The sequence below is a fragment of the Schistocerca serialis genome, chromosome 7 (genome assembly GCF_023864345.2).
Source record: "Schistocerca serialis cubense isolate TAMUIC-IGC-003099 chromosome 7, iqSchSeri2.2, whole genome shotgun sequence".
In the NCBI taxonomy this organism is placed as follows: Eukaryota; Metazoa; Arthropoda; class Insecta; order Orthoptera; family Acrididae; genus Schistocerca; species Schistocerca serialis.
The window spans coordinates 37,882,166-37,906,984 of NC_064644.1; the positions used below are offsets into that span (position 1 = coordinate 37,882,166).

A 24,819-nucleotide genomic window follows, 5' to 3' on the forward strand; every position below is an offset into this window, starting at 1 on the left:
TGCAGAATACAAGCAAAAACGCTATAGTTATTATGCATGCATGGAAACATGCGGTCAGGGAAACTGTGAAAATTTCTGTGCATTTCAGCTGAGAATCATTTTCGTCCGACATTTCCGATGGTATTTTAGCAACACTTCGTACTGCGAAAACGCAAGTTCGCTACTGCGAAGAATAGTGCGCCTGTGTCGTCTGCTAGCCGCTTTGTGTTCGTGGCGCTGTGCGCGCTGCAGTGCGCATGCGCAGATGTGCGTCCGCTTGCTTTTGATTGGCTTGCGCGACGCGAACCGACAACAGCGCTTCGGTTCTCTAGAGCCGAACGGTATCGCTGCCGAAATTCATACTGAATGAAGATGGGACTCTAATTCGAGTAGTAGACCGTTCAGTGCTCTTGAGCACCGAAACAATCGGCACAATGGCGGAAAGATACAGAATAGGCACGCAGGCGAGTTCCCCTTCTGGGTGCAGCATCAGGGTAACCGTGCCCGTGTGTGCAAGCTCCGGCGAGAGCGAACGTTGCCAGATTAGACTTCACCCGTCTTCGTCATATGGACCCAACAAAGCACATGATCGCCTCTGGTTCGCATAGCAGCTAATTTAGGCTACAGTCGTTAGGTTTCTGACGTATCAAGACTGGTGGAAGTGGCCTACCTTCGAGGTACCCGTGACGTTACCTTTCGACAAGATAACACAAAACTGTGCGTTGCCGTCACTGTCCTGACCTGACTCGGTAGGTCAGGTGCTGAACTTTTGCCCTGGCCACAGTGTTCTGCAAGTGTCTCACTGACAGAAAAAGATCTGGTCACGGGCTGTAAAGAGACTGGCAAGGCAGGCCGTACGACCTCTGGTGTACAGGTGAAGCTGAACTGCGGACATCAGACGTCAGAGCTCAGTCCGAGTCGGTGCTCAGTTGGGTTAGAGGCACTGTTGATGCCAAATAACGCAGATAGCTCTGTTACATTTCGCACCCTTTACACCACAAAAATGGTTCAAATGGCTCTGAGCACTATGGGACTTAACACCTGAGGTCATCAGTCCCCTAGAACTTAGAACTGCTTAAACCTAACTAACCTAAGGACATCACACACATCCATGTCCGAGGCAGGATTCGAACCTGCGACTGTAGCGGTCGCGCGGTTCCAGACTGAAGCGCCTAGAACCGCTCGGCCACACTAGCCGGCCTTTACACCGGAAATCACCTACAACTTAAATGGTGTAATTTTTTTTGCTAAACTGTATGAGCACAGTAAATAAAATATCGTTATTTTCTATCTTTAATGATGCTGCAGTTCAGGTGCACAACACAAATTGTCTCCGCAGCTCGTGGTCTAGCGGCTTAGTGTTGCTGCCTCTGAATCACAGGGGAGCGGGTTCGATTCCCAGCCAGGTTGGGGATTTTTCTCTACCCAGGGACTGGGTGTTGGCGTTGTCCTCATCGTTTCATGACCATTCGTGAAAGTGGCCAGACTGGACTGTATAAAGATTGGGAATAGGTACGAGTGATGATGACTGCGCAGTTGAACGCCCCACAAACCAAACATCATCATTGGAAGTTTTGAAAAGAAAAGACCCCTTTACTATTCCTCCACTTCCCGATACTAGCTTTACGTTCAGTTGTTGGTACTCAGTATATCTTCAGGTAGTTTGTTGAAGTATAAAACAGCAAGATATGTGAAGCTCCTACAGGTTTTCGCCAGTCTGGCATACATCTCGGGGGGGGGGGGGGGGGGGGTAGATCATCAGTTGTGCTTACCTGGATATCCTTTAACGGAGGTAAGGCAACTGAAGATATACGCTATTGGCCATTAAAATTGCTACACCACGAAGATGACGTGCTACAGACGCGAAATTTAATCGACAGGAAAAAGATGCTGTGATATGCAAATGATTAGCTTTTCAGAGCATTCACACAAGGTTGGCGCCGGTGGCGACACCTACAATATGCTGACATTAGGAAAGTTTCCAGCCTATTTCTCATACACAAACAGCAGCTGACCCAGCAGCTGACCGGCGTTGCATGGTGAAACGTTGTTGTGATGCCTCGTGTAAGGAGGAGAAATGCGTACCATCACGTTTCCGACTTTGATAAAGGTCGGATTGAAGCCCATCGCGATTGCGGTTTATCGTATCGCGACACTGCTGCTTGCGTTGGTCGAAATCCAATGACCGTTAGCAGAATATGGAATCGGTGAGTTCAGAAGGGTAATACGGAACCCCGTTCTGGATCCCAACGGTCTCGTATCACTAGCAGCCGAGATGACAGGCATCTTATCCGCACGGCTGTAACGGATCGTCCAACCACGTCTCGATCCCTGAGTCAACAGATGGGGACGTTTGCAAGACAACAACCATGCGCACGAACAGTTCGACGACGTTTGCAGCAGCAGGGACTATCAGCTCGGAGACCATGGCTGCGGTTACCCTTGACGCTGCATCACAGACAGGAGCGCCTGCGATGGTGTACTCAACGACGAACCTGGGTTCACGAATGGTTACAGCATCATGATGGTCGCATCCGTGTTTGGCTACATCGCGGTGAACACGCATTGGAAGCGTGTATTCGTCATCGCTATACTGGCGTATCACCCGGCGTGATGGTTTGGGGTGCCATTGGTTACACGTCTCTGTCACCTCTTGTTCACATTGACGGCACTTTGAACAGTGAACGTTACATTTCAGATGTGTTACGACTCGTGGCTCTACACTTCATTTGATCCCTGCGAAACCGTACATTTCAGCAGGATAATGCATGACCGCATGTTGCAGGTCCTGTACGGGCCTTTCTGGATACAGAAAATGTTCGACTGCTGCCCTGGCCAGCACATTCTCCAGATCTCTCACCAATTGAAAACGTCTGGTCAATGGTGGCCGAGCAACTAGCTCGTCACAATACGCCAGTACTCTTGATGAACTGATGAACTGAGGCATAGTGTTGAAGCTGCATGGGCAGCCGTACCTGTACACGCCATCCAAGCTCTGTTTGACTCAATACCCAGGCGTATCAAGCCCGTTATTATGGCCAGATGTGGTTGTTCTGGGTACTGATTTCTCAGGATCTATGCACCCAAATTGGCTGAAAATGTAATCACACGTCAGTTCTAGTATAATATATTTGTCCAATGAATACCCATTTAACATCTGCATTTCTTCTTGGTGTAGCAATTTTAATGGCCAGTAGTGTATGTGTTGTTGGAATCTGTGCAGACGCTCGAAATAATGTTTGCGCGATTCACGTGGGGCCAAGTGTCCACTGGACTTGGTCGGTTTCGTTAGCGATTTTAAATCTAATATTGAGCCTACAGAATTACCCTAGAGTGGTAGGAATGCGAAGATGCATGTAGTGTAACGTACGATATCCTGGCCACATCTGTAGCCTATCGTGGCTACGAGGTCCAGTTCCCACTTACAGCGGGAAGAGGTTTTTCATTCGGACTGAAGACGATGGGCCAGTCATCCCGTAATCCTCCTAAACGGGTGGCGGTCGGCGCACACTGAGCTAATTTGTGGTCGAATAATTTCCCCGGGAGGGTCAGTGTTTTCCAACAGCCGCTGGAGAGAAAACTGTGGAACCTCATGGTCTGAAGCACAACCGTACAGAAGTTTCGCAAGCGAGAACAGGAAATGACTGATGGAAACGCCTCTAATCTTATGGTGATTCTTACTAGCTGGAAAGGCTGAATTTTAGGTGACTTAGTGGATCTGCTGGGAGCTCATGGAATCGGGTGAGTCGGCCTGCCACATCGGTAGCGTCGAGGTGGCGAACGGTGCGACTTCTGGTCGCCACTGCACAAGTCGGTAGTCGGCGATCCTTCGTGAACAGCGAGGATACCCCGCCAGTTCAAGGAGCCTACAAGGTGCTGGGAAGTGCATCCCGCTCAGGCGATTTCCTGCGTCTCTCTCTCGGTGAGTGTTGCGGAACAGTGAGTGGTAGGGTTCCTGCACTTAACTTAGGATCCACTTAGCAACTAATAAATACACGAAACCCTCCGCTGTCAAATTCACCTTTATTGTAATTTTAATTAACGTGGAAGTCATAAAAACACCAAACATGGAGGCAAAATGTACGCATCTAAAGGCTACTTAGAAAGGAATAAAATTTGTTTCCACAAGAGGAGAATACAACGTCCCAATTCGGACCCCGCTAACACATTTCACTGACATTAAATATAACAAGATAAATAATCATATATGTGACGAGAACATTTGAATAACACTGTCAATCTTTACAGATGAGAATACGACTATATCCACGAAGGTTCGACCCTTGTCAGGGGAGATACTTAACTTCAAACATATAAGGTGATTACAGTAAGCCCTAATTCCACTCGACAAACGTAGTAACGGTATAAGCGAGACAAATGTACTGAAGGAGGACAGCCGGATGTGCCGTAGTAAAAAAGGGTCACTATCAACCCCGTCAGGACGCGACCCCCGTGAACACGTCAGTTTCAGCTACCTGCAACATATACAGAGTCATTTGTAACTTCCCAAAAACAATTAACATGAAAAGGCACAACGCGTAACACACTAATAAAATATAAACGACTACTTCCCAGGACTAGCTCCTCTATAGTCAAGGCAAACAGCAGAATGTTAATAACACGTAAAATACTTCTAACCTATAACAAACTAAGATACCACGTAATAGAATATCGTCTTGAGCTCACAGAATACTCAGTTTGACTTGCCTGTTTATAGGTCTTACAACTCAACAGTGTCAGCTTAAGCAAACCCGCGAATACAAAACTTGAAATGTGACAAGAATAATGATTGAAGCCACTGAAAATGCTAGGCTGCCACACAGAGGAGACAATAGTAATTTACAGCGGCACACAACCGACCTCACATTTCCAATTTAGTATAATCAGAATAAACAATTTTGTGTATAATAATTACTTACAGTACCATGACAGTCTCCGAATAACACTTATTACCCAAGGTTAGTAATACGGAGTTCGAGTGTATTTACTTATTGGAAGGGTTTCAACTTTACATCCCTTTCCACATAGCTCTCTGTTTACACACTTCTATAACTTCTGCAACTGAAGAAGGGCATACAACTGACACAGATTTAAGCAGAATAAAACAGTACCTTAGTATGCCGCAAATGGCTTCATTTGCTTTACACGTGGGATATCTTCATGATTCAGTAATTCCGAAATATATTCAACAACGCGTGAGAGCAAGACGTCGCCGTGGTATCAGCTATTTACTTCACATAATTTCCTGCACAGACACAAGGTAGACGAAGCGTTTTCACATGCAACAGCGGCGAGCATCACACGTTTCCTCCGTCACGCCATAGACACATCTCAATTTCAATGGCCAGTAACAAGAACCTATACATGCCCTCGCAGCAGAAAAGCCCCAAACCACAACAGTGCACCACCGTTATACCAAACCCGAGTTCCCATCAAGTCACTGACGGGATGTCTCGCTGACCCTGCCCATAGCGTACAGGCGTCGTACCACAGGCCTCACGGTAAACGTTAACAAGCCACCTCCGACCCCTGCGAATCTCCACTCCGCTGTCTCTTTTCTCCCTCCCCGTTAACCACCCGACCACCGGCCTGAATCGCGGAAGGCAAAGATGGTGGCCCTATAATCGATGGCAGCGATGCCATTCTAAGTGCGAGAACACTGGCGCCAGCCGCGCCGCGGCTCAGTGATCTTTAAAAGAGGCTGCCAGAGCGTAGCGTGCAGCCAGCCATTAGCTGTCTGGAGATGGTCTTGGCTAAAAGTGACAGACCTCGTTCCTTTTGCAGGTTTCCTACCCAATGGCTTTGAAGCAAGCAAACAAAGCTCCCCGCTCTGGTCAGAGAAGCGCCAATCGGGACCGACCGGCCGTCGTGTCGCCCTCTGCCAATGGCGTCACTTGGGTACGCTACGGTGGGACTTGGGCTCAGCACCCCACACCTCCCCGGCCATCGTCGGGCTTCCAGACCTTGGAGCCGCTGCTGCTCACTCGAGCATCTCCGCAGTCGGCATCACGAGGTCAGTGCACCCCGTACCTGGCCTCCCACCATGGAAACACTCCTGGCAGCACCGGGAACAGAACCCGGCTCCTCTTCATGGCAACCATCTCCACTGGCCACTCAGCTATGCAGGTGTACAGTGGCTTCCAGAAGCGGCAAAAATTCTCTATTCTGTATTTTACGTAATTATTGAAGGAATTTGAAAACTTCAAATTTAATCATAATCTACTCATTAAGAAGTACAGTGTTAGGTTACTTTAATTGTTTAACAGAATAAGTCAAGTATTAAATTTTATGTATGTAGACTGAGATAAAATTCATACCGAGGCTGGGAATCGAACCCGGGTCGCCTGCTTGCTAGGCAGGCGTCTTAGCCACAATTTTTTTTTTTTAATTAAGATTTTTTTTTAGCAGGAACAGGGTAAATTAACAAAAGATCTTTATTGGTACAAACTTAAATACAACAGAAATGCCATCCTTCCGGCGAAAATAACACAAGACATTATACTCGTGCCAGGCGAATAATTTTTTTTTTGTTTTTATGAACAAGGTGTAGGAAAAAAAGAATAATAATCCTGATGTAAGCAAGAGGTGTGAAGCAATATACAGTGAAGTGAGGGAAAAACCACTGTGTTCTGGTATAGTGCATAAACGAAAGGAGGCGCGTGTCCATGCGCCTACTCCACTGTGGGTTACAATATATAAAGTAGCGCGGGGAGTCTCAGAGGTCAGCAGGGGGGGCGGGAGTGTTGTCGGCGTGTGGCACCATCCAACTGAGCGGGGGTGACGTAAAGATCGCATGTAGGTAATTGGCGAAGAAGGCGCGGTAGCGCGGTCGGTGTTCGACTTGACTGTGGGCGGTTTGTAAGTACTGCCAGAAATCAAGGCGTGATTTGTCGCCATCATTATACACGTAGGTGATTGTCCATCCCTTGACCCATACAATCGCATGATTTTTGGCGGCGGGGAAATAAGTATTCTCAGGATGGATAAAAGTCCATGGGTCAATCGAGTCCGGCGGAACACGGAGGTAACAGGCAACGAACTGTCGGGCAAGTTTCCAGACGTCGCTGGTGGCAGTACAAGTCAGTTGATGGACATCGTCATCCACGAGGTGGCAAATGGAACAAAGTGGAGAGTCCAGTAGGCCGATGGCGTGAAGGCGATGATTTGTGGCGAATTTTTCATTTGCGACGTGGTACCATGTTGCCCGGACGTGGGAGGGAAGAAAAGGCTGGTGGATATGACGCCAAACCGTGGGCCACCGCTTGGACGGATGTTTCACTTCAATATTGTTGTTGGATATGGAACGAAGCAGTGGGGTGTAAAAATCTTTAGGTTGAGGAGAACGCGTGGTCGGTAAGTGTGTGTGAGCGTAACTGAAGTCGACGATGAAAGCAGAAATGTGCGCCAGATGGTGCTTGATGTGTCCTACTGGTACTGGTGGTGTTATGGTTGCGGGTACAAGAATTTCTAGCAAGCTGCGCGTAATGGAGGTGCCCCCGTGCCACTGCTTGTGCATGGTGGACATGTACAAGGACGCCACTCGGAGTCGCACGTTGACAAGGCCGAGGCCTCCCGCTCGCGTGGGAAGGGTGAGCGTGTCGTAGCGGACCTTAAAGAGCGTACCGGCCGTAAGGAAGTATCCGAAGGCAGCCTGGAGGCTGCGTCCAATTGTTGATGGCAGCGGAAGGACCTGTGCGATGTGGACCATTCTGGACGCCACATGTTGATTGAGGTATTGGACACGTTGTAAAGAATCGAGTCGTCGGAGAAGATTTTGTCTCACCGTCGTGCGGATAGTTTGCAGTGCACGCCGAAAATTGATGGCAGCGGAGCGGCGCACGGTGGAGGTGAAAATAATACCAAGGTATCGTAGTTTTTGTACACACGGGAGAGGTGCTAAGTCGGCGTGTGAGAGGCCGCGTCCAATGGACATCGCCGCGGATTTAGCCACATTCATGGTACTGCCCGCTGCAGTGCCGCACGTTGATATCAAATCAAGTACCGTGTGTGTTTCACTCCGTGAGCGGATCAAGAGGACGAGGTCGTCCGCATACGCACGACATTTAAAACTGTGCTGTCGCAAGGTGAGACCAGAAAGGTGGCTAGTCAGACTCCCGATGAGTGGCTCCAGGCTCATGGCATAGAGTAGGGTCGAAAGTGGGCAGCCTTGCCGTACGGAACGCCGGATCGCCACTGGTCCCGCCACACGGCCATTAACCTGAATCAGCGATTCAGCTGTGCCGTACAGGCGCCGGATAACGTCGATAAAGGCTGGTGGAAAACCCATACGGTTCATCACTGAGAAGAGAAAAAGATGCCGCACTTTGTCGAATGCGCTGTCAAAATCAATGGCAACCACTGCGGCGCGGAGTTTGCACGCCGCTGCCAGTGCAATTAAATCGCGACATTCTCCTGTGGCCGTTTGTATATTAACTGAGCCGCCCGGAGTTGTCTGTTCCGGGGATAGAATGCTAGGCAGGACCTTGCGGCATCGCGTTGCCAGTAGGCGTGTAAAAATTTTATAGTCTGCGTTTAGCAAGGTCAGGGGACGGTAATGTGCTGTCGTCACGCCTGGTGTCGGTTTGTGGATGGGTATAATAAGTCCCGTGACGAAGGACGGCGGTACGGCGTTCCCCATCGTCAGCAGTTCGTGGAACATCGTTGTCCACCGTGACGCCATTAGTGTGAGGAAAGCGCGATAAAATTCTATCGGCAATCCGTCGACACCAGGTGACTTATTCAGAGCGCCTTTTTTGATGGCATCGTGGACTTCGTCACGCGTAATTGGCTCCATCATCTCGTCCGCTTCGTCGTTGGTGAGGGTCGAGTTACGTGTGGTAACACAGACTCCTCAGCGTGGTTGTCGGTGGTCTCCTCCTGGTACATTGTGCGGTAGTGGTCGACAAAGGCACTGACGATTTCGGCCTGGCAAGTGACGTGCTGGCCGCGACAGGTGTTGATCTCGGTGATGAGTTGTTGTTGTCGATGTTTCCTATCGGAGGCGATATGATGCATGGTGGGATGTTCTTGTTCCGCCAAATCTTGACATCGGGTTCGCACCATAGCCCCCTGCAGTCTACGGCGTGTCAACGTTACAATTTGCGCCTTAATCCTGCTGCGTTCCCTCTGGGCGTCGGGGGTGGGCGGTTGGGCGTCCAGGTCGCGGAGAACGGCGTAGAAATAGTCGGCAGTGTGCCGGCGCCACGCAGCTACTTCCTTTCCATACTGAATCAAAGTACGTCGAATGGCAGGTTTGGCATATTCCAGCCACCAGGTCAAGGTCGTGCAGTACGTAGGTAAGCGACGTTCACAGGTGGCCCATGTCTCGGTAACACGTTGAAGACATTCGGGATCATTAAGATGGGTGGTGTTTAGCTTCCACGGTGCACGACTACGCCAGACCACTTGCCTGGGGAAGAGAGTGTTGCAGATGTAGGCGCAGTGGTCCGAAAAGGCCAGGGGCCAAAGTTCTGCACCTTGGACTGCAGGTGTGAGTTCCCGAGAGACGTAAATTCTATCAAGGCGGCTCGCGGAGTGACTCGTATGGTAAGTATGTCCAGGTGCGTCGCCGTGCTGAACTTCTCAAGTGTCGCGGAGCAACAGATCTCGGACGACAAGACGCAGTTCTTGACAGGTGTTGTGAGGCACTTGATCTTTAGGGTGCAAGACACAATTAAAATCACCCCCAAGCAAGTAATGGTCGCAGCGTCCAAGAAACAAAGGAGCGATTTCTTCTGAATAGAAGAGGGCCCTGTCGCGTCTGCGGGTGGAGCCTGACGGAGCGTAAACGTTGACGATACGCGTCCCCATGACGGTGACGGCCATGCCTCTGGCAGATGGAAGGTACGTGAGATCGGTCACTGGAACTAATCCATCTTGGCTCAGCGGTTCACACACCTCCACGGATTACCCTGACACGCCTTCTTCCTCACTGCCGCCCAAGTCTAGTTTTTAAATTCCTCCTTACGCACGAACACAACTGCCGAGGCTCTCCGTGTTCTGGAACAGCACCTCAGCATCCAACGTAAATGGGGGATCCAGCCTGAAACCCAGGTGCACTTACTTACACAAATGAAGTGACACAATTTCAGAGACCTTACTGTTTGGCTGAACCACTGTGCCAACAGGGCTTAGTGAGTAGCACACCTGCCTTAGTCTGCAGGCAACCCGGGTTCGATTCCTGGCCTTGTTAAAAATTTTCACTCGCTGCTTCAGTCTACATAAATAAAAATCATATCTGTATGAGATCAGTAAACTCCCTGAAGTTGTGTTAGAGACTGAGTATGTGTCTTAACACAGCACGACTCACGGCGCGCAAAGTACCAACACTCTGTTCTTCCAGTATTCAAGATTGAGAACACTTAGCGACTTTCGACAAATTTTACACATAATTTCTCGTTGAAGCAACCCTCCCTCACTTCATAAAATAATGAAAGGAAAAAAGTATAACCTACTACATTTTTGGTGCTCGTGCAGTAAAACCTCAGCTATAGGCATGACTTTCAATTTATTACTTTCTCGCTACTAAAGGTATGCACAACACATTGTGCAGGTGGTATCCACATATTTGCACTGAATGTACCTACAAAATTATATCACTGTAGGACACGTAGTTCGTGAGATATGATATCTTAAAGACTGACGTGCGTTTTATAAATGGGAGTCCGATTCCTTAACGAATCGTGCTCTGACCTGCCACGAATAGATCCACCGTCACAAGTAGGGCGACATACGACGTGTTCAACGCACGACGCCAAGTGTTATGCCCGGCGCTGCACATGAACCATCACCCACACGCTCCGGCCCATCCATCACACTTTGATAGATGGTGTATGGAGTCTAGGCGAAGATGGTGTAAGGATACTCAACAAAACGAGGAGCTAGGAGAAGTCCGGGAAAGACGTCTGAGATAGTCGTTGCGCCACAGCTTAACGAGGATGGTCCATATCATCTAAAACGCTATTGCCATAGTGTGCTCTTGCATTCTTCTGTGTGAAATAACCGCACGTCTTTTCATTTGTTGTTAATTTTCTGCAAAAACTTTGCAGTATATTGGAGAAGTAGGGGAGAGCGTTGTAGCTCGGTACACTTTTCGGATTTACACCTTGGCCTATAGCCAGCCCTGTAACAGAAGTTTAATATATTTTCTTATTTCATTTTTAAAAGGTGGGACATCTTTATGTGCTGCAGTGTTTTATCATTTTACGTATACACTGAAGAGCCAAAGAAACTGGTGCACCTGCCTAATATCGTGTAGGGCCCCAGCGAGCACGCAGAAGTGCCGCAACACGACGTGGCACAGACTCGACTAATGTCTGAAGTAGTGGTGGAATCCTGCAGGGCTGTCCATAAATCAGTAGGAGTACGAGAGGGTGGAGATCCCTTCTGAACAGCATACTGCAAGGCATCCCATATATGCTCAATACTGTTCATGTCTGGGGAGTTCGGTGGCCAGCGGAAGTGTTTAAACTCAGTGTGTTCCTGGACCCACTCTGTAGCAATTCTGGACGTGTCATTGTCATGCTGGAATCTCCCAACTCCGCCGGAATACACAATGGTCATGAATGGATGCAAGTTCAAAAATGGTTCAAATGGCTCTGAGCACTATGGGACTCAACATCTTACGTCATAAGTCCCCTAGAACTTAGAACTACTTAAACCTAACTAACCTAAGGACATCACACACACCCATGCCCGAGGCAGGATTCGAACCTGCGACCATAGCAGTCCCGTGGTTCCGGACCGCAGCGCCAGAACCGCACGGCCACCGCGACCGGCAATGGATGCAAGTGATCAGACAGGATGGTTACGTACGTGTCACCTGTCAGAGTCGTATCTAGGCGTATCAGGGGTCCATTATCACACCAACTGCACACGCCCCACACCATTACACAGCCTCCACCAGCTTGAACAGTACCCTGCTGACATGCAGGGTCCATGGATTCAAGAGGTTGTCTCCATACCCTTACGTCCATCCGCTCGATACAATTTGAAACGAGACTCGTCCAACCAGGCAACATGTTTCCAGTCATCAACAGTCCAATGTCGGTGTTGACGGGTGCAAGGGAGGTGTAAAGCGTTGTATCGTGCTGTCATTAAGGATACACGGATAGGCCTTCGGCTCCTAAAGCCCATATCGATGATGTTTCGTTGAATGGTTTGCACACTGGCACTTGTTGATGGCCCTGCGTTGAAACCTGCAGCAATTTGCGGAAGGGTTGCACTTCTGTCACGCTGAAAGATTCTCTTCAGTGTTCGTTGGTTCCGTTCTTGCTGGATCTTTTTCTGGCCGCAGCGATGTAGGAGGTTCGATGTTTTACCAGAGTCCTGATATTCACGGTACGCTCGTGAAATGGTCGTACGGGAAAATCCCCACTTCATCACTACCTCGGGATTGCTGTGTCCCATCGCTTGTGCGCCGACTCAAACACCACGTTCAGAGTCACTTAAATCTTGATAACCTTCCATTGTAGCAGCAGTAACCGATCTAACAACTGCGCCTGACACCTGTTGTCTTGTATAGGCGTTGCTGACTGCAGCGCCATATTCTGCCTGTTTACATATCTGTGTAATTGAATACGCATGCCTATACTAGTTTCTTTGGCGCTTCAGTATATGACATGTGGTCAGTTTAGTCACACTTCGTCCGTGGCGCACCATCTTGTGTGTTGGAACAGAATTTCTGTTAACATGGAACATATGATACATATAAATAGCCCTAAAAACATAACAGCATTTTACTCACCATGAAATTCTGTACCAAGAGAATCAACGGTGCACACTGTCTGGCCACATTAATGTGACGTCAACAACCACTAACAGACGGAAGGTGGCAGCACTGGCAGTGGAAGGTTTATAAAAGCGTGTCGGGGGACGCGGAAAAGAGTGCAGTCGTTGTCGTAATGTGGAAACGAAGTGAGTTGTCTGACGTCCAAAAGGGTAAGATGATAGTCTTTCGGCTCAAGCTGGAATCATTTACGAAAAGACTACGTTTTTAAACTGTTCGTGTGCCGCTGTGGTTAAAGTATACTATGCATGGCAAAATTGCACTATCCAAAATTGGCACTAAGGCCACCACATTAGAGAATGAGATTTTCACTCTGCAGATTAAAACTGTGTGCCGGACTGAGACTCGAAATCGGGACCTTTGCCTTTCGCGGGCAAGTGCTCTACCAACTGAGCTACCCAAGCACGACTTACTGCCCATCCTCACAGCTTTACTTCTGCCAGTACCTCGTCTCCTAAATTCCGAACTTTACAGAAGCTCTCCTACGAACCTTGCAGAACTAGCACTCCTGAAAGAAAGGATATTGCGGAGGCATGGCTTAGCCACAGCCTGGAGGATGTTTCCAGAATGAGATTTTCACTCTGCAGCAGAGTGTGCACTTACCCGCGAAAGGCAAAGGTCTCGAGTTAGAGTCTCGGTCTGGCACACAGTTTTATTTGCCACCACATTAGTTCAGCATGAGCCACCAACGAAAGAGGACGAATGATGGCAGCAGAAATGTGTACGGGCGAACAGACGTGGAACTGTTCAGCAGCTGACCCCCCAGATGAACAGAGAGGCTAACGACAGTGTCTCCTGAACGACCATCGAGCGAACATTCCTGCATGGCAGGTGCCTGGTCCATGCATCCATGTTGACTGCTACTTATCGGCGCTGAAGGTTGGAATTTGTACGCCAATACTGCAACCAGACGTCCACAGGCAGAGGCAGGTGGCCTTTTCGTATTAATCACGTTTTATGTTTCATCGGGCAGATGGCCATTGTCGTGTACGGCATGAAACGTCTGAAGCAAACACCCTGCGACCAGGAGGGAGCGTTATGGTCTGTGGAATGTTTTTGTGGCATTCCGTGGGTGATCTTCTCACTAGCGAAGGCACAATGGATCGACATAATAATACATCTATCCTTGGGGACCATTTCCAACACCACGTGCAGTTTGTTTTTGTCCTTGGCACAATGGCATCTACCAGCAAGACAATGCAACATGTCACACAGCTCGCGGCATGCATCTGTGGTTCAAAGAGCACCAGGGTGAGTTGATGGTGCTCACTTGGCCACCGGACTCTCCGCATTTAAACGCAATCGAGAATCGGTTGGACCACCTCTGTTTGGCTGTTCACACTATGGATCGTCAACTGACAAGGGAACCTCCCCATCGCACCCCCCTCAGATTTAGTTATACGTTGGCACAGTGGATAGGCCTTGAAAAACTGAACACAGATCAATTGAGAAAACAGGAAGAAGTTGTGTGGAACTATGAAAAAATAACCAAAAATACAAACTGAGTAGTTTATGGGAAGATATGCAACATCAAGGACACCGGAAACGCAGGAGCGCCGTGGTCTCGTGGTAACGTGAGCAGCTGCGGAACGAAAGGTCCTTGGTTCAAATCTTCCATCGAGTTAAAAGTTTAATTTTTTATTTTCAGTTTATGTGACAAACTCTAATGTTTTCATCACTTTTTTGGGAGTGATTATCACATTCGCAAGAAAACCTAAATCGGGCAAGTGTACAAGTTAGGTGGGTCGACAACATATTCCTGTCATGTGACGCACATGCCGTCACCAGTGTCGTATAGAATATATCAGATGTGTTTTCCTGTGGAGGAATCGGTTGACCTATGACCTTGCGATCAAATGTTTTCGGTTCACATTGGAGAGACACGTCCTTTCGTCTACTAATCGCACGGTTTTGCGATGCGGTCGCAAAACACAGACACTAAACTTATTACAGTGAACAGAGACGTCAATGAACGAACGGACAGATAATAACTATGCAAAAATGAAGAAAGTAAAATTTCCACTCGTTGGGAAGAATTGAACCAAGGACCTCTCCTTCTGCAGCTGCTCACGCTACCACGAGACCAAGGCGCACGTGAGCTCTGTGTCTCCATGATATGGCCTATGTCGCCCATGGACTACTCAGTTTGTATATTTTGCTTATTTTTTCACAGTTCCACACAACTTCTTCCTGTTTTCTCAATTGATCTGTGTTCAGTTTATCAAGGCCTATCCACTGAGCCAACTTATAACTAAATCTGAGGGGGGTGCGATGGGGAGGTTCCCTAGTGAGAAACGTAGCCCAGCTGGCGTGGCACTGGAGTCGCCGTGGCTCCATCCCTTCCAGAATCTCATTTACACACTTCCTGCACGTCCACACTGCGGAAGATGGTTGTTCAGACTCTTGACAGGTGGTCACACTAATGTGGCTCGGTCGTGTATTTCAGAAAGTTTTGATAGATTATACAGCACTTAAATGTGTAGAACGAGAAAGATTTACAAATGCTGTGCAAAAAACAACCTCGTGGCTAACAACTAGAACAACTGTAGAAAGTGGCGGAAACTGTTTATGGCAGTCCCTAATGCGCATTCCTTCATATGATTCTAAAATTGGTAACCAGGCAGAAGCACCCGACAAAAACTAGCGTCTGTTCCTTGGTATACAGTCCTCTAGGTCAGCAGTCGGCAAACTCATTAGTCAACAGAATCAACTATATAGGCACGTACTAGTTGTTAACTTAATTAGGATACTCCTAAGCTGGCATTTGCTAAAAATGTCTTCAGTCTCACTGAGACACGTTCACTGAGGCTGTTCCTTGCCAGCTCTCCCATCCACGCTCGTGTTGTATGGTTGTTTCGTCTGTCTCTTGTCGTTCATCCTCTCGGTATGTCTAGACCATCTCTACATAACTTTCTCAATATTTGGAGAATACTCAGTATTGTAGAACACTCAGTATAATGTTGTTTATTGAAACTGAACTACTCTTCTCCAGCAATCACTATATACACACAAAAACAAATCACTTGTAGACGACCATTCATCAAGAGCATCGGCAAGGTCTAGCTCGGTGAGGATCTGGCTGTACTGCTGCTGCGCTGGCATTATAAAGCCGGCGGAGGCCGGCAAAGTACTCCAACTTTCCCTGTATCTGTGAGGCGACCTCTGCAGAAAAAGATTCGCATTAGTCTCTAGCAAGTTCTGTTTGTTTTGAAGAATTGTTTTCCTCTTGGTTGCGCCTGCAAGTGTTTGTGTATGTTATATGGTACACAGGGGTGTCTTGAGTGTAGTCTGCCTGGCAGGATGCCATCTGTGGCAGACGTAACAATATTCGACACTAAATCTTCTTTCACTCATAAATGCTTCCTAAAATTAATGTAATAAACTCTACATAAAGTTTTAACTCTTATTTAAAACATGGGTATGTAGAATAAATCATGATATCATACTTAATAATGATACTATTTATTAATAAAGTCACATTGTAATGTATCCATAAAATTAAATCATGGCAGTGATTGACAAAACACTAACGTGTAAAATGGACTAGCTCCTTGGAAAGTTTGGGTAAGTCATCTTTGTATGTTGTTATTTTTAATTTTGGCACGATTCTAGGTTCTCATCAATAAAGCAATTTCTCAATTTACTCTTGGTAAATGTGTAGACTCATTTTAAGTTCGCGGCCCCCAAATGGAGAGGAAAGTGCCCCTAGTGGGGGAACCCTAGAGGGGAGGCAAAGTGCTTCACACAGATGTGGGCAGCATGGCCACCCATAGGTGGGTGCAGCATGCGAATGTTTAACTACAGTTTTAGAGTTTGGTGTGGGGGCATATTATAGAAACGATGCAATGATACAACGTGACACTTCGTGTTGACATTCTATCTTTGTGGAAAAGGTCTCTCAATAGGTCGATTCAGAGATCACACTTAAAGGGAAGACACATAAATGCCAACTACTTTTCTTTTTATAATATACATAAGAAAACTAGTCATACGTAAAAGTATTTTTATTTGATATTGGACAAGCTTATATTTCTTTGTCACTATCATCGACTGTGTCAGTTATTTCTCACTTGGAACTCAGCATCATTATTAAATCGCTTTCCAGTTTATCCCTTGTTAGTTTATTACTAGCATAACTTTCTTTTTTTTTTTTTTGCCTGATCGTACGCCTCTTTCTGCACTTTCTTGTAAAATGCGGAAAGAGGCATACGATCGGGCGAAAGAAGAATAAAAGAATATGCTACTAATAAACTAACAAGGGATTATCTGGAAAGCGATTTAATAATGACGCTGAGTTCTTTCGCCGGAGTGTACGCCTCTTTCCACGTTTCACAAGAAACAGTTCCACACCTCAACGGAATAGATAAGTATTCCTTTCACTGCTACATTTTGCATAATCCTCAGCACGTTAAAAACTCTCTCTCTCGAAACAGTATCCACTGACTCCCCCCTCCCCACTTTCGAAGAGATTGTGACAAGCTACCAAGGCGGTGCGGGTGTCAGCGACAGCACGTGGGCTAAGACTCAAGAGAGAGTGGTGGCGATTTCACTTACATCCCCGTCTAAGGCCTCTTGTTCAATATTGACTCGCCTAGGTCGCAAAACCAAATTCTGCACACAGGACAGAAGTTTCAATCGCAATGTGCGCACGCATCCATACGTGGTATTTCGTGAAAGAGCGGACAAACAGCCGCATGTGGCTGATCCCTACTCCTGGTTCCTTTTAATCGACAGAATTTGCTAGCAGCCAGATGGAAGGTTTGTACAGAGCTGTAAGCAGTGTACATAAGTATTTCAGTCCGGTGGTCGGATTTCGAAACGTTTCTAAATTGCTACAGGGCTTTAACCCTTTGAATCCCGAAAACATGAAAACAAATAATATTTTCGAAATTTTTCACATATGTAACCTTTACAATCGTAGTAAGCAACGAATACAGGGAGAAAGTAGTCTGTTGTCTTAAGGAGGTGGTTTCATTTTGGAACCACTAGGAGATGATGCTGCCAGCTACTTTTCATTTCATGTAATACATTTGAAAGCAAATTCAGATTTGTCTTATACATAGTCACACGTCTGGATAATTCTATGCACTCATAATGCCTGAAACAAATTACAGTTCTAAATAACAAGCAAAAATGGGCCCGAAATTTAATAAATTTTCTACCAAAATTAAATTCTCTCCGGTTGTTTCATTTCTAAACCACTTGAGAAAGCACTATTACAAGTTCAAATTTTCGCTAGAATAACTTTAGATACACTCAGGCTACTTGCACTGTCGATTATATCCTCGACATAGCCACTATAAAAAGAAAATAGCCGAATCTCACAATCTCCTACAATCACGTACCAGAGTCCGACGCTGGCTGTTACTTTAAATGCTGTGACTGTTAACAATGCACTAGATTTGTACAAGTACCTCAATATATCACTACATATCTGTGTCCTGCAAATACATAGGTGGTTTCATGCTAAAGGCACAGGTACTTAAAAAAATAATAAAATGGTGGTTTTAGGCAGAAACCATTGGTACTCTAAGGGTTAATTGAGGCGTTGAGATCAAAAAGGGGATGTGTCACTCAATTGATGTTCTGAGATATATTGAAAAAACTGTATAATTCTGAACAGCGTTATTCCCAAACCTTATAGTTAGTCCATCAGACTCGTGAGGAAGAATGCAATGTTATACCAACAATCTGTAATCACAGGATGAAGGCAACTAATAGAAAATGGTAATAGAAAATGACTGACATATCCCCTTTTTGATTTAAACAACAGTCATTGTACTGAAATATTGATTTAAGCGGCGCAGTCTCTCCACTCGGCGTTTTGATATGCCATGGAGTGCAATAATTAAGCTTCCATGCATACCATAATTTCCTTGAAGCCAACTTTAACCTGCAGATACAAGAGTATTAGTATCATAAAACAAAAATCTACATAATCGTAGTACTGTAACCTTTTTAACTATACGCCTTAACTATTTGCCTTGAAGATTTTACAAAGCGTGGATTAAAGATGCACATAATTCGGAAACGAAATGGTTAATAAAATAATATTACAGTTCTCATGCCAGTTACCTTATAATAATAGTTTGCTGTCCTTCTAAGATTGATAATGGAATTTGGGCGTGGTCTCCTTGCTTTCCGAAAGAAGGGAAGAATGTGAGCACTCAAATACCCATCCTGTCCATCTTTGTTGGGCATATTGTTGAATTCTGTCAACAAATGGTTCAAATGGCTCTGAGCACTATGCAAATTAACTACTAAGGTCATCAGTCGCCTAGAACTTAGAACTAATTAAACCTAAGTAACTTAAGGACATCACACACATCCATACCCGAGGCAGGATTCGAACCTGCGACCGTAGCGGGCGCTCGGCTCCAGACTGTAGCGTCTAGAACTGCATGGTCACTCCAGCCGGCCTTCTGTCAACAATAGTTCCTTCTCAGCAAATGAGAACTACTCAAAACATTTACGCAGGTATCTGTAAACAGATATTAGCGTATTATTAACCTATATACTCGGCGAATAACATATATTTGCCTATTTCCTGTATTACAACTAAAATACAAGTTTAAACTTTGAGTCCATGAAAGGAATTTATATTCACATTTTAGTACAATGAAATGCTCGTATGGCATTGTTGGCCGGGAGGCCTCATGTGGGGACGTTCGGCCGCCGTAATGCAAGTTCTTTTTAGTTGACGCCACTTTGGCGACTTGCGAGTCAATGATGATGAAACGATGATGAAGAACACACAACACCCAGTCATCACGAGGCAGAGAAAATCCCAGACCCCGCCAGGAATCGAACCCGGGACCCCGTGCGCCGGAAGCGACAACACTACCGCAAGACCACGAGCTGCGGACTTTGGTACAATGTTTCTACACAACTTGCCTCTGCTACAGAATATTACATTATATACAGAGAACGCAAACAGTGAACATTGTATGACTATTTACCTGCAATAAGCACCTGTTTCCCTCCTAGAAACAATGTTTCCTTTCCAGTCGACATGATCCAAACGCTTGACCTTCTTTTGTTTAATCACATTCCTCTTCCACAATTCGGGGCGTCTTTTCTTCCTTCTAAATTCATGTAAATCGTCTTCGGACTCGTCTGACGGTTCCGTCACCGAAGCCATTTGGAAATCTCACAGCTGATTACTGCAAACCGCTACAGTGCTGCCCTCACACCTCACGTTCTTTTGTGCAATATAGGAACTTGTCTCTGTGACAAGTCCTCTTTGTGCACAAAACGTAATTACGACACTGATTTTAACAGAGAAAAATCAGTGAACAAGTCCCATTTCAGAACCAAGAGATGCAGAATCGTGTGAAAATCCCAACTACAGTAATAACTCATATACCCCAAATATGATGACAAGTCTCGTTTCTGATCTCAACACCTCGGTTGTTGACAGTGGAGTAGTGAGAAGTTTAATTTTGCTTCGTCGATCAATACGAGCCTGGCGACCCTTAGTTAGACTGTTCTCACATGCGTAGCAGAACAGAATTGAGTCGAGTTGTGACGACTACGATTCTACCCCGTCACTAAGTATCGCCAAAGTACCCGAAAAATACCGTGTTAACTAATGCAGTCAAAATCAAGTCGTATCTAAATAGACGTTTCTCCAAATTTTACTTCCGAACACAATGTCTGACCGCGCATTTATCCCAGTTTAGCATAGAATAACCATATTAACTAAGATTTAATGACAATGACAAAAAATTTCCTTCTAACATCAATAAACAAAAGAATACCAAAGTTGAGTGATGAACCCACAATTTTACACGACTCTCATTCACAGTAATCACAACCTGTGTGGTTTGACAGCTACCCACCTTTGAATTACCCACTATAGAATGTTAGCACCAATAGCAAGCGAGCTTCACTATCATTGGTCGACGTTTAAGAAATTAATGGCAGGCGCCCTTGTCCAAGTAGCAAAACATTACAATACTTCTGATAAATGTTACGGCACACGAATTTAGACACATACCCTCCAAAAGTTATAAAAAATATACATGCAGCGGCAGCGGATTTAAAATTTCAAAAAATGGAAATAATTAAAAGGGAAATGGCTACTGCTAATGAAAGGCAACAATGTCTACATAGAACATACCAATCGTGGAGAACATTTTTATTCTAAAGAAGACAAATGTTATGCGAATGTCAGCCAAAAGGAAAAGAAATTACAAATTAGAATTGTTTGCAATAATTTTGAGTCTTTGAGAGGAGAGCGCTGCTTTTAAATCTTATCTTGTGTGTTGTGACGATGGTGGCGATATCGACGGCAGCTGGCTGGTCCTGGTGAAACGCTGAGATCTGCTCACACGGTCGTGTGATCGCAGCTGATGATTTTTCCTCGTAATCGGGCGGGCGGTGGTATTCATTAAGCTGCAAATCTGATTACAGTGGCGTTTTGCAGGTTACAGGCTGGTCGAAATAATTGTTGTTACAGATGTCCGTATGTGCACAGTTTTAATGTTTCTGGCGCACACCATTTAAGTTTACTTATGCCACACACAGTTTATAAATTTTGCCGACCGCGAATTCTGTAGAAAGTCAATTCGTATTATGAGTGCTGCGAACGCGAAAAACCGTCCTGGGCGGGAATGTACTCACACACAATAGACAGTTCGCATACGTTCAGAACGACTGTTACTGATTATAAGCGCCCGGTAGTTCATCGAAACGCGAATAAATACGTAAGTTCACAGTACTTGGGTGTACGAAAACAGTCAAAATACAAGCGCAGTTCAATTCACAGACACAGAGCTACAATACCGTCCATTCTCGGTTGCATTGTCATAGTTACTTCGTCTCACGGCACAGTCTAAGTATTTACTTCGCCCAGTTTCTACACTCACTATTATCGCATCACGTCCTGGTATAAAACAGTCATTAAAAACGTACATCGTTTGGTACTAAACTCAATCTTCACCAAATCGTAAAAGTCATGACTCCCACAGTAAAACATGTGTCCGCCTCTCTAGCTACCCGACAACACACCCCCGCTCTGTTGGACCGACTATCGATATTGCTCTCTCTCTCTCAATACTCTCGCCCACAGTTTATACAACATCAAAGTAAATTACATATATCTTTACACAACTATTTTCTACCAAACTTATTACAGTAAACGATAAACAAAAAAATTAAAACTTTCCACAATCAATAACCTCTAAGCATATTTATCTACTTACAAAAAAGAAATAATTTCCAGTTACAAATTACACCTAGAAAACAACTTTTATCTCTATATTACTGGACAAACGAAAATGTGCTACAACATCAAAGATATATGAACAGACGGAAAAAAGGAAAAAAACAAGGTAAATATATATCTATCGCAAATAATGATGTCTTCACAGAATCCACGATTAAAAGTTTCCGGTCAAATAGGTGAAGTAGTGCGTCGCATAATTTTTGTCGCGTGCCGCACAACGGCGGAGTACTGCGGATTCTGCCCACAGCGGGTAGCGTTCATCTCACGCTAGGTGAGGAGAACCCTACGTCATAGTGACGTAACACTACGTCATCGTGACGTAAATAACCTAAATGGACTACAAGAGTGCGTAAATCGATCTTTGCGGTTGTACCGATAACGTCAAAGCTAAATGTAAAAACATGTGTACAAACGAAGTGACAGGAGTTATCTGTTACGCCCATCCCAGTTGAATTAATTATTAAGCTGTAATCCCAACAATTTGGGATGGTATTATGTGTTTCAGGAACATAATGAATGTCTGAACAAAGGAACCATAACGAAAGTAAAAAAAAAAGCTTTTAGTCTTTTTTTTAAATCCGATGAATCGTGCATAAATCGTGTGGATAGAAACGTGAAATAATTAATTATTAAGCTGCAATCCAAAGAATATGGGATATTATTGTGTGTTTCACGTTCATAACGAATATCTGAATGAAGGAATCATAACCATAACGAAAGTGTCTTGTTATTTTTCTAGCCTGAATTTTTTTAAGAATCTGATGAATCGTGTCTAAATCCTGTGGATAGAAACATGAAATAATTAATTATTAAGCTGCAATCCAAAGAATGTGAGATGTTATTGTGTGTTTCGTGAACGTAACGAATATCTGAATGAAGGAATCATAACCATAACGAAAGTGTCTAGGCATTTTTTAGTCCTATTAATCGTGCATAAATCATGTGGATAAAAACGTGAAATAGGGAGAAATTAAAGTGTTTCGTATTTTTATAAAAGCCAATGAACTTTACATAATTCATGTGGGCAGAAACGTTAAACTGAGAAACTGAAGTTCGAAGTAATTCCGAATGTTGCTGGGAATATTAAACCATCTAGGTCGATTTAATTTTGCCTTCATGTTGTAAATCAACTAAGAACAATGAACAGTGCAGATTGAAGACGCACACAACAGTCGATAGGACAACTCGTGAAACTCATGATGACGCGTGCCTACGTCACGTTGACGTAGGGCTCTCCTCACCTGGCGTGAAATGAATGCTAACCGCCCACAGCCGTGAGTGCGAGCGAGTCCGCGTGACGCCGCCAAAGCTCCGGAGCATGGGAGGAAGGAACGTTTCGATAGCGCGAGTTGTGTCCTGTACGTAGCAGGTCGTTCCAGGACTGAGTGGCAAGGCCTGAGGGGGTGCACAGAGATAAGGGGGGCGGAACGAAGCGTGCGCGTGACCTCAGGCACAATTTGTGTGTGTGTGTGTGTGTGTGTCCTTGCCGCCGGCTGACCCCGCCGGCCTGGCGGCTGTCCACACGATAAGGCGGCCCGCGGGCAGCGCAGCGGCCGCGCCACACCAACCCGCGGCTCCAGACGGCTCAGAGGTGAGTACTGCCTGCTGCCTGCTGCTGCTGCTCAGCTCTCCAGTCCCAAAGCTAGTCACGCAGACACCGATCACTCCTGCTCTGCAATACCCTTTGAAACTACCGCAACTTAGCGACTGATGACCCTGTAGCTTGTTCCCTTTCTCTCCAAACTAAACAATGTACAGGCAGCTTCTCAACCATCTGACTACAAATAACATATTATCAAGAACACAGTTTGGATTTCTGAAGGGTTCTGATATCGAGAAGGCTATTTACACCTACAGCGAAAATGTATTTAATTCATTAAATAACAAATTACAAGCAGCAGGTATTTTCTGTGATTTGTCAAATGCATTCGATTGTGTGAACCACAACATCGTTTTAAATAAATTAGAATTCTATGGTGTCACGGGCAGCGCTGCAAAATGGTTCGAGTCACACCTTGCTAACAGGAAGCAAAGGGTGTCAGTGCAAGGGACTAGTGAATTAAGTCATCAGTCATCATCAGAATGGGAAGAAATTACATGTGGTGTCCCACAAGGATCCATTTTAGGGCCATTGCTTTTTCTTGTGTGCATTAATGATCTCTCATCAGTTACACTGCCATAAGCAGAGTTCGTTTTGTTTGCAGATAACACAAGTATTGCAATAAATAGTAAGTCGAGTGTAGTTCTAGAAAGATCTGCTAATGATATTTTCATGGATATTAATAAATGGTTTAAAGCCAACTCACTGACATTAAACTTCGAAAAGACTCACTACATGCAATTCAGAACCTGTAAGAGGTTTCCACCCAGCATATGCATAAAGTATGAAGAAGAGCACATAGAAGAGGTTGACAGTCTTAAATTCCTGGGATTACAACTTGACAATAAATTCAGTTGGGAGGAGCACACCACAGAACTGCAGAAACACCTTAACAAATGTGTATTTGCAATTCGAGTGTAGGCGACATAAAAATGAAAAATCTTGCATACTTTGTCTACTTTCACTCCATAATGTCATATGGTATAATATTTTGGGGTAACTCTTCAAGTCAAACAAAAGTTTTCGGAGTCCAAAGGCGTGTAATACATATTATTTGTGGAGTAAATTCACGGACATCCTGTAGAAACCTCTTCAAAGAACTGGGTATACTGACTACTGCCTCTCAGTTTATTTACTCCTTAATGAAATTTGTCCTAAATAATATATCTCTTTTTCCAACAAACAGCTCAGTTCATACATACAATACCAGGAACAAAAATGATG

The 24,819-nt window shown here is 45.3% G+C and overlaps 1 protein-coding gene and 1 long non-coding RNA gene across 3 annotated transcripts in view; one reads left to right on the top strand and one right to left on the bottom strand.

Annotated features, from left to right (window-relative positions):
- Nucleotides 1-15,797: 15,797 nt before the first annotated feature.
- LOC126412289 (uncharacterized) lies at nucleotides 15,798-23,367 on the bottom strand. Its single transcript, XR_007575271.1, has 4 exons — nucleotides 23,237-23,367; nucleotides 19,101-19,247; nucleotides 18,842-18,978; nucleotides 15,798-15,928 (listed from the first exon to the last, which is right to left on the bottom strand). It is a non-coding gene; the product is annotated as an uncharacterized LOC126412289 (long non-coding RNA).
- A 67-nt stretch (nucleotides 23,368-23,434) lies between these two features.
- Nucleotides 23,435-24,819, top strand: part of LOC126412288 (2-oxo-4-hydroxy-4-carboxy-5-ureidoimidazoline decarboxylase-like) — a 62,299-nt gene continuing 60,914 nt past the window's right edge. The window contains exon 1 of one of the 2 annotated variants that reach the window (XM_050081802.1): nucleotides 23,435-23,586. The gene's annotated coding sequence lies outside the window, so the exon portion shown is untranslated. The remainder of the gene's footprint in view (nucleotides 23,587-24,819) is intronic. The other variant, XM_050081801.1, reaches the window with a different exon arrangement.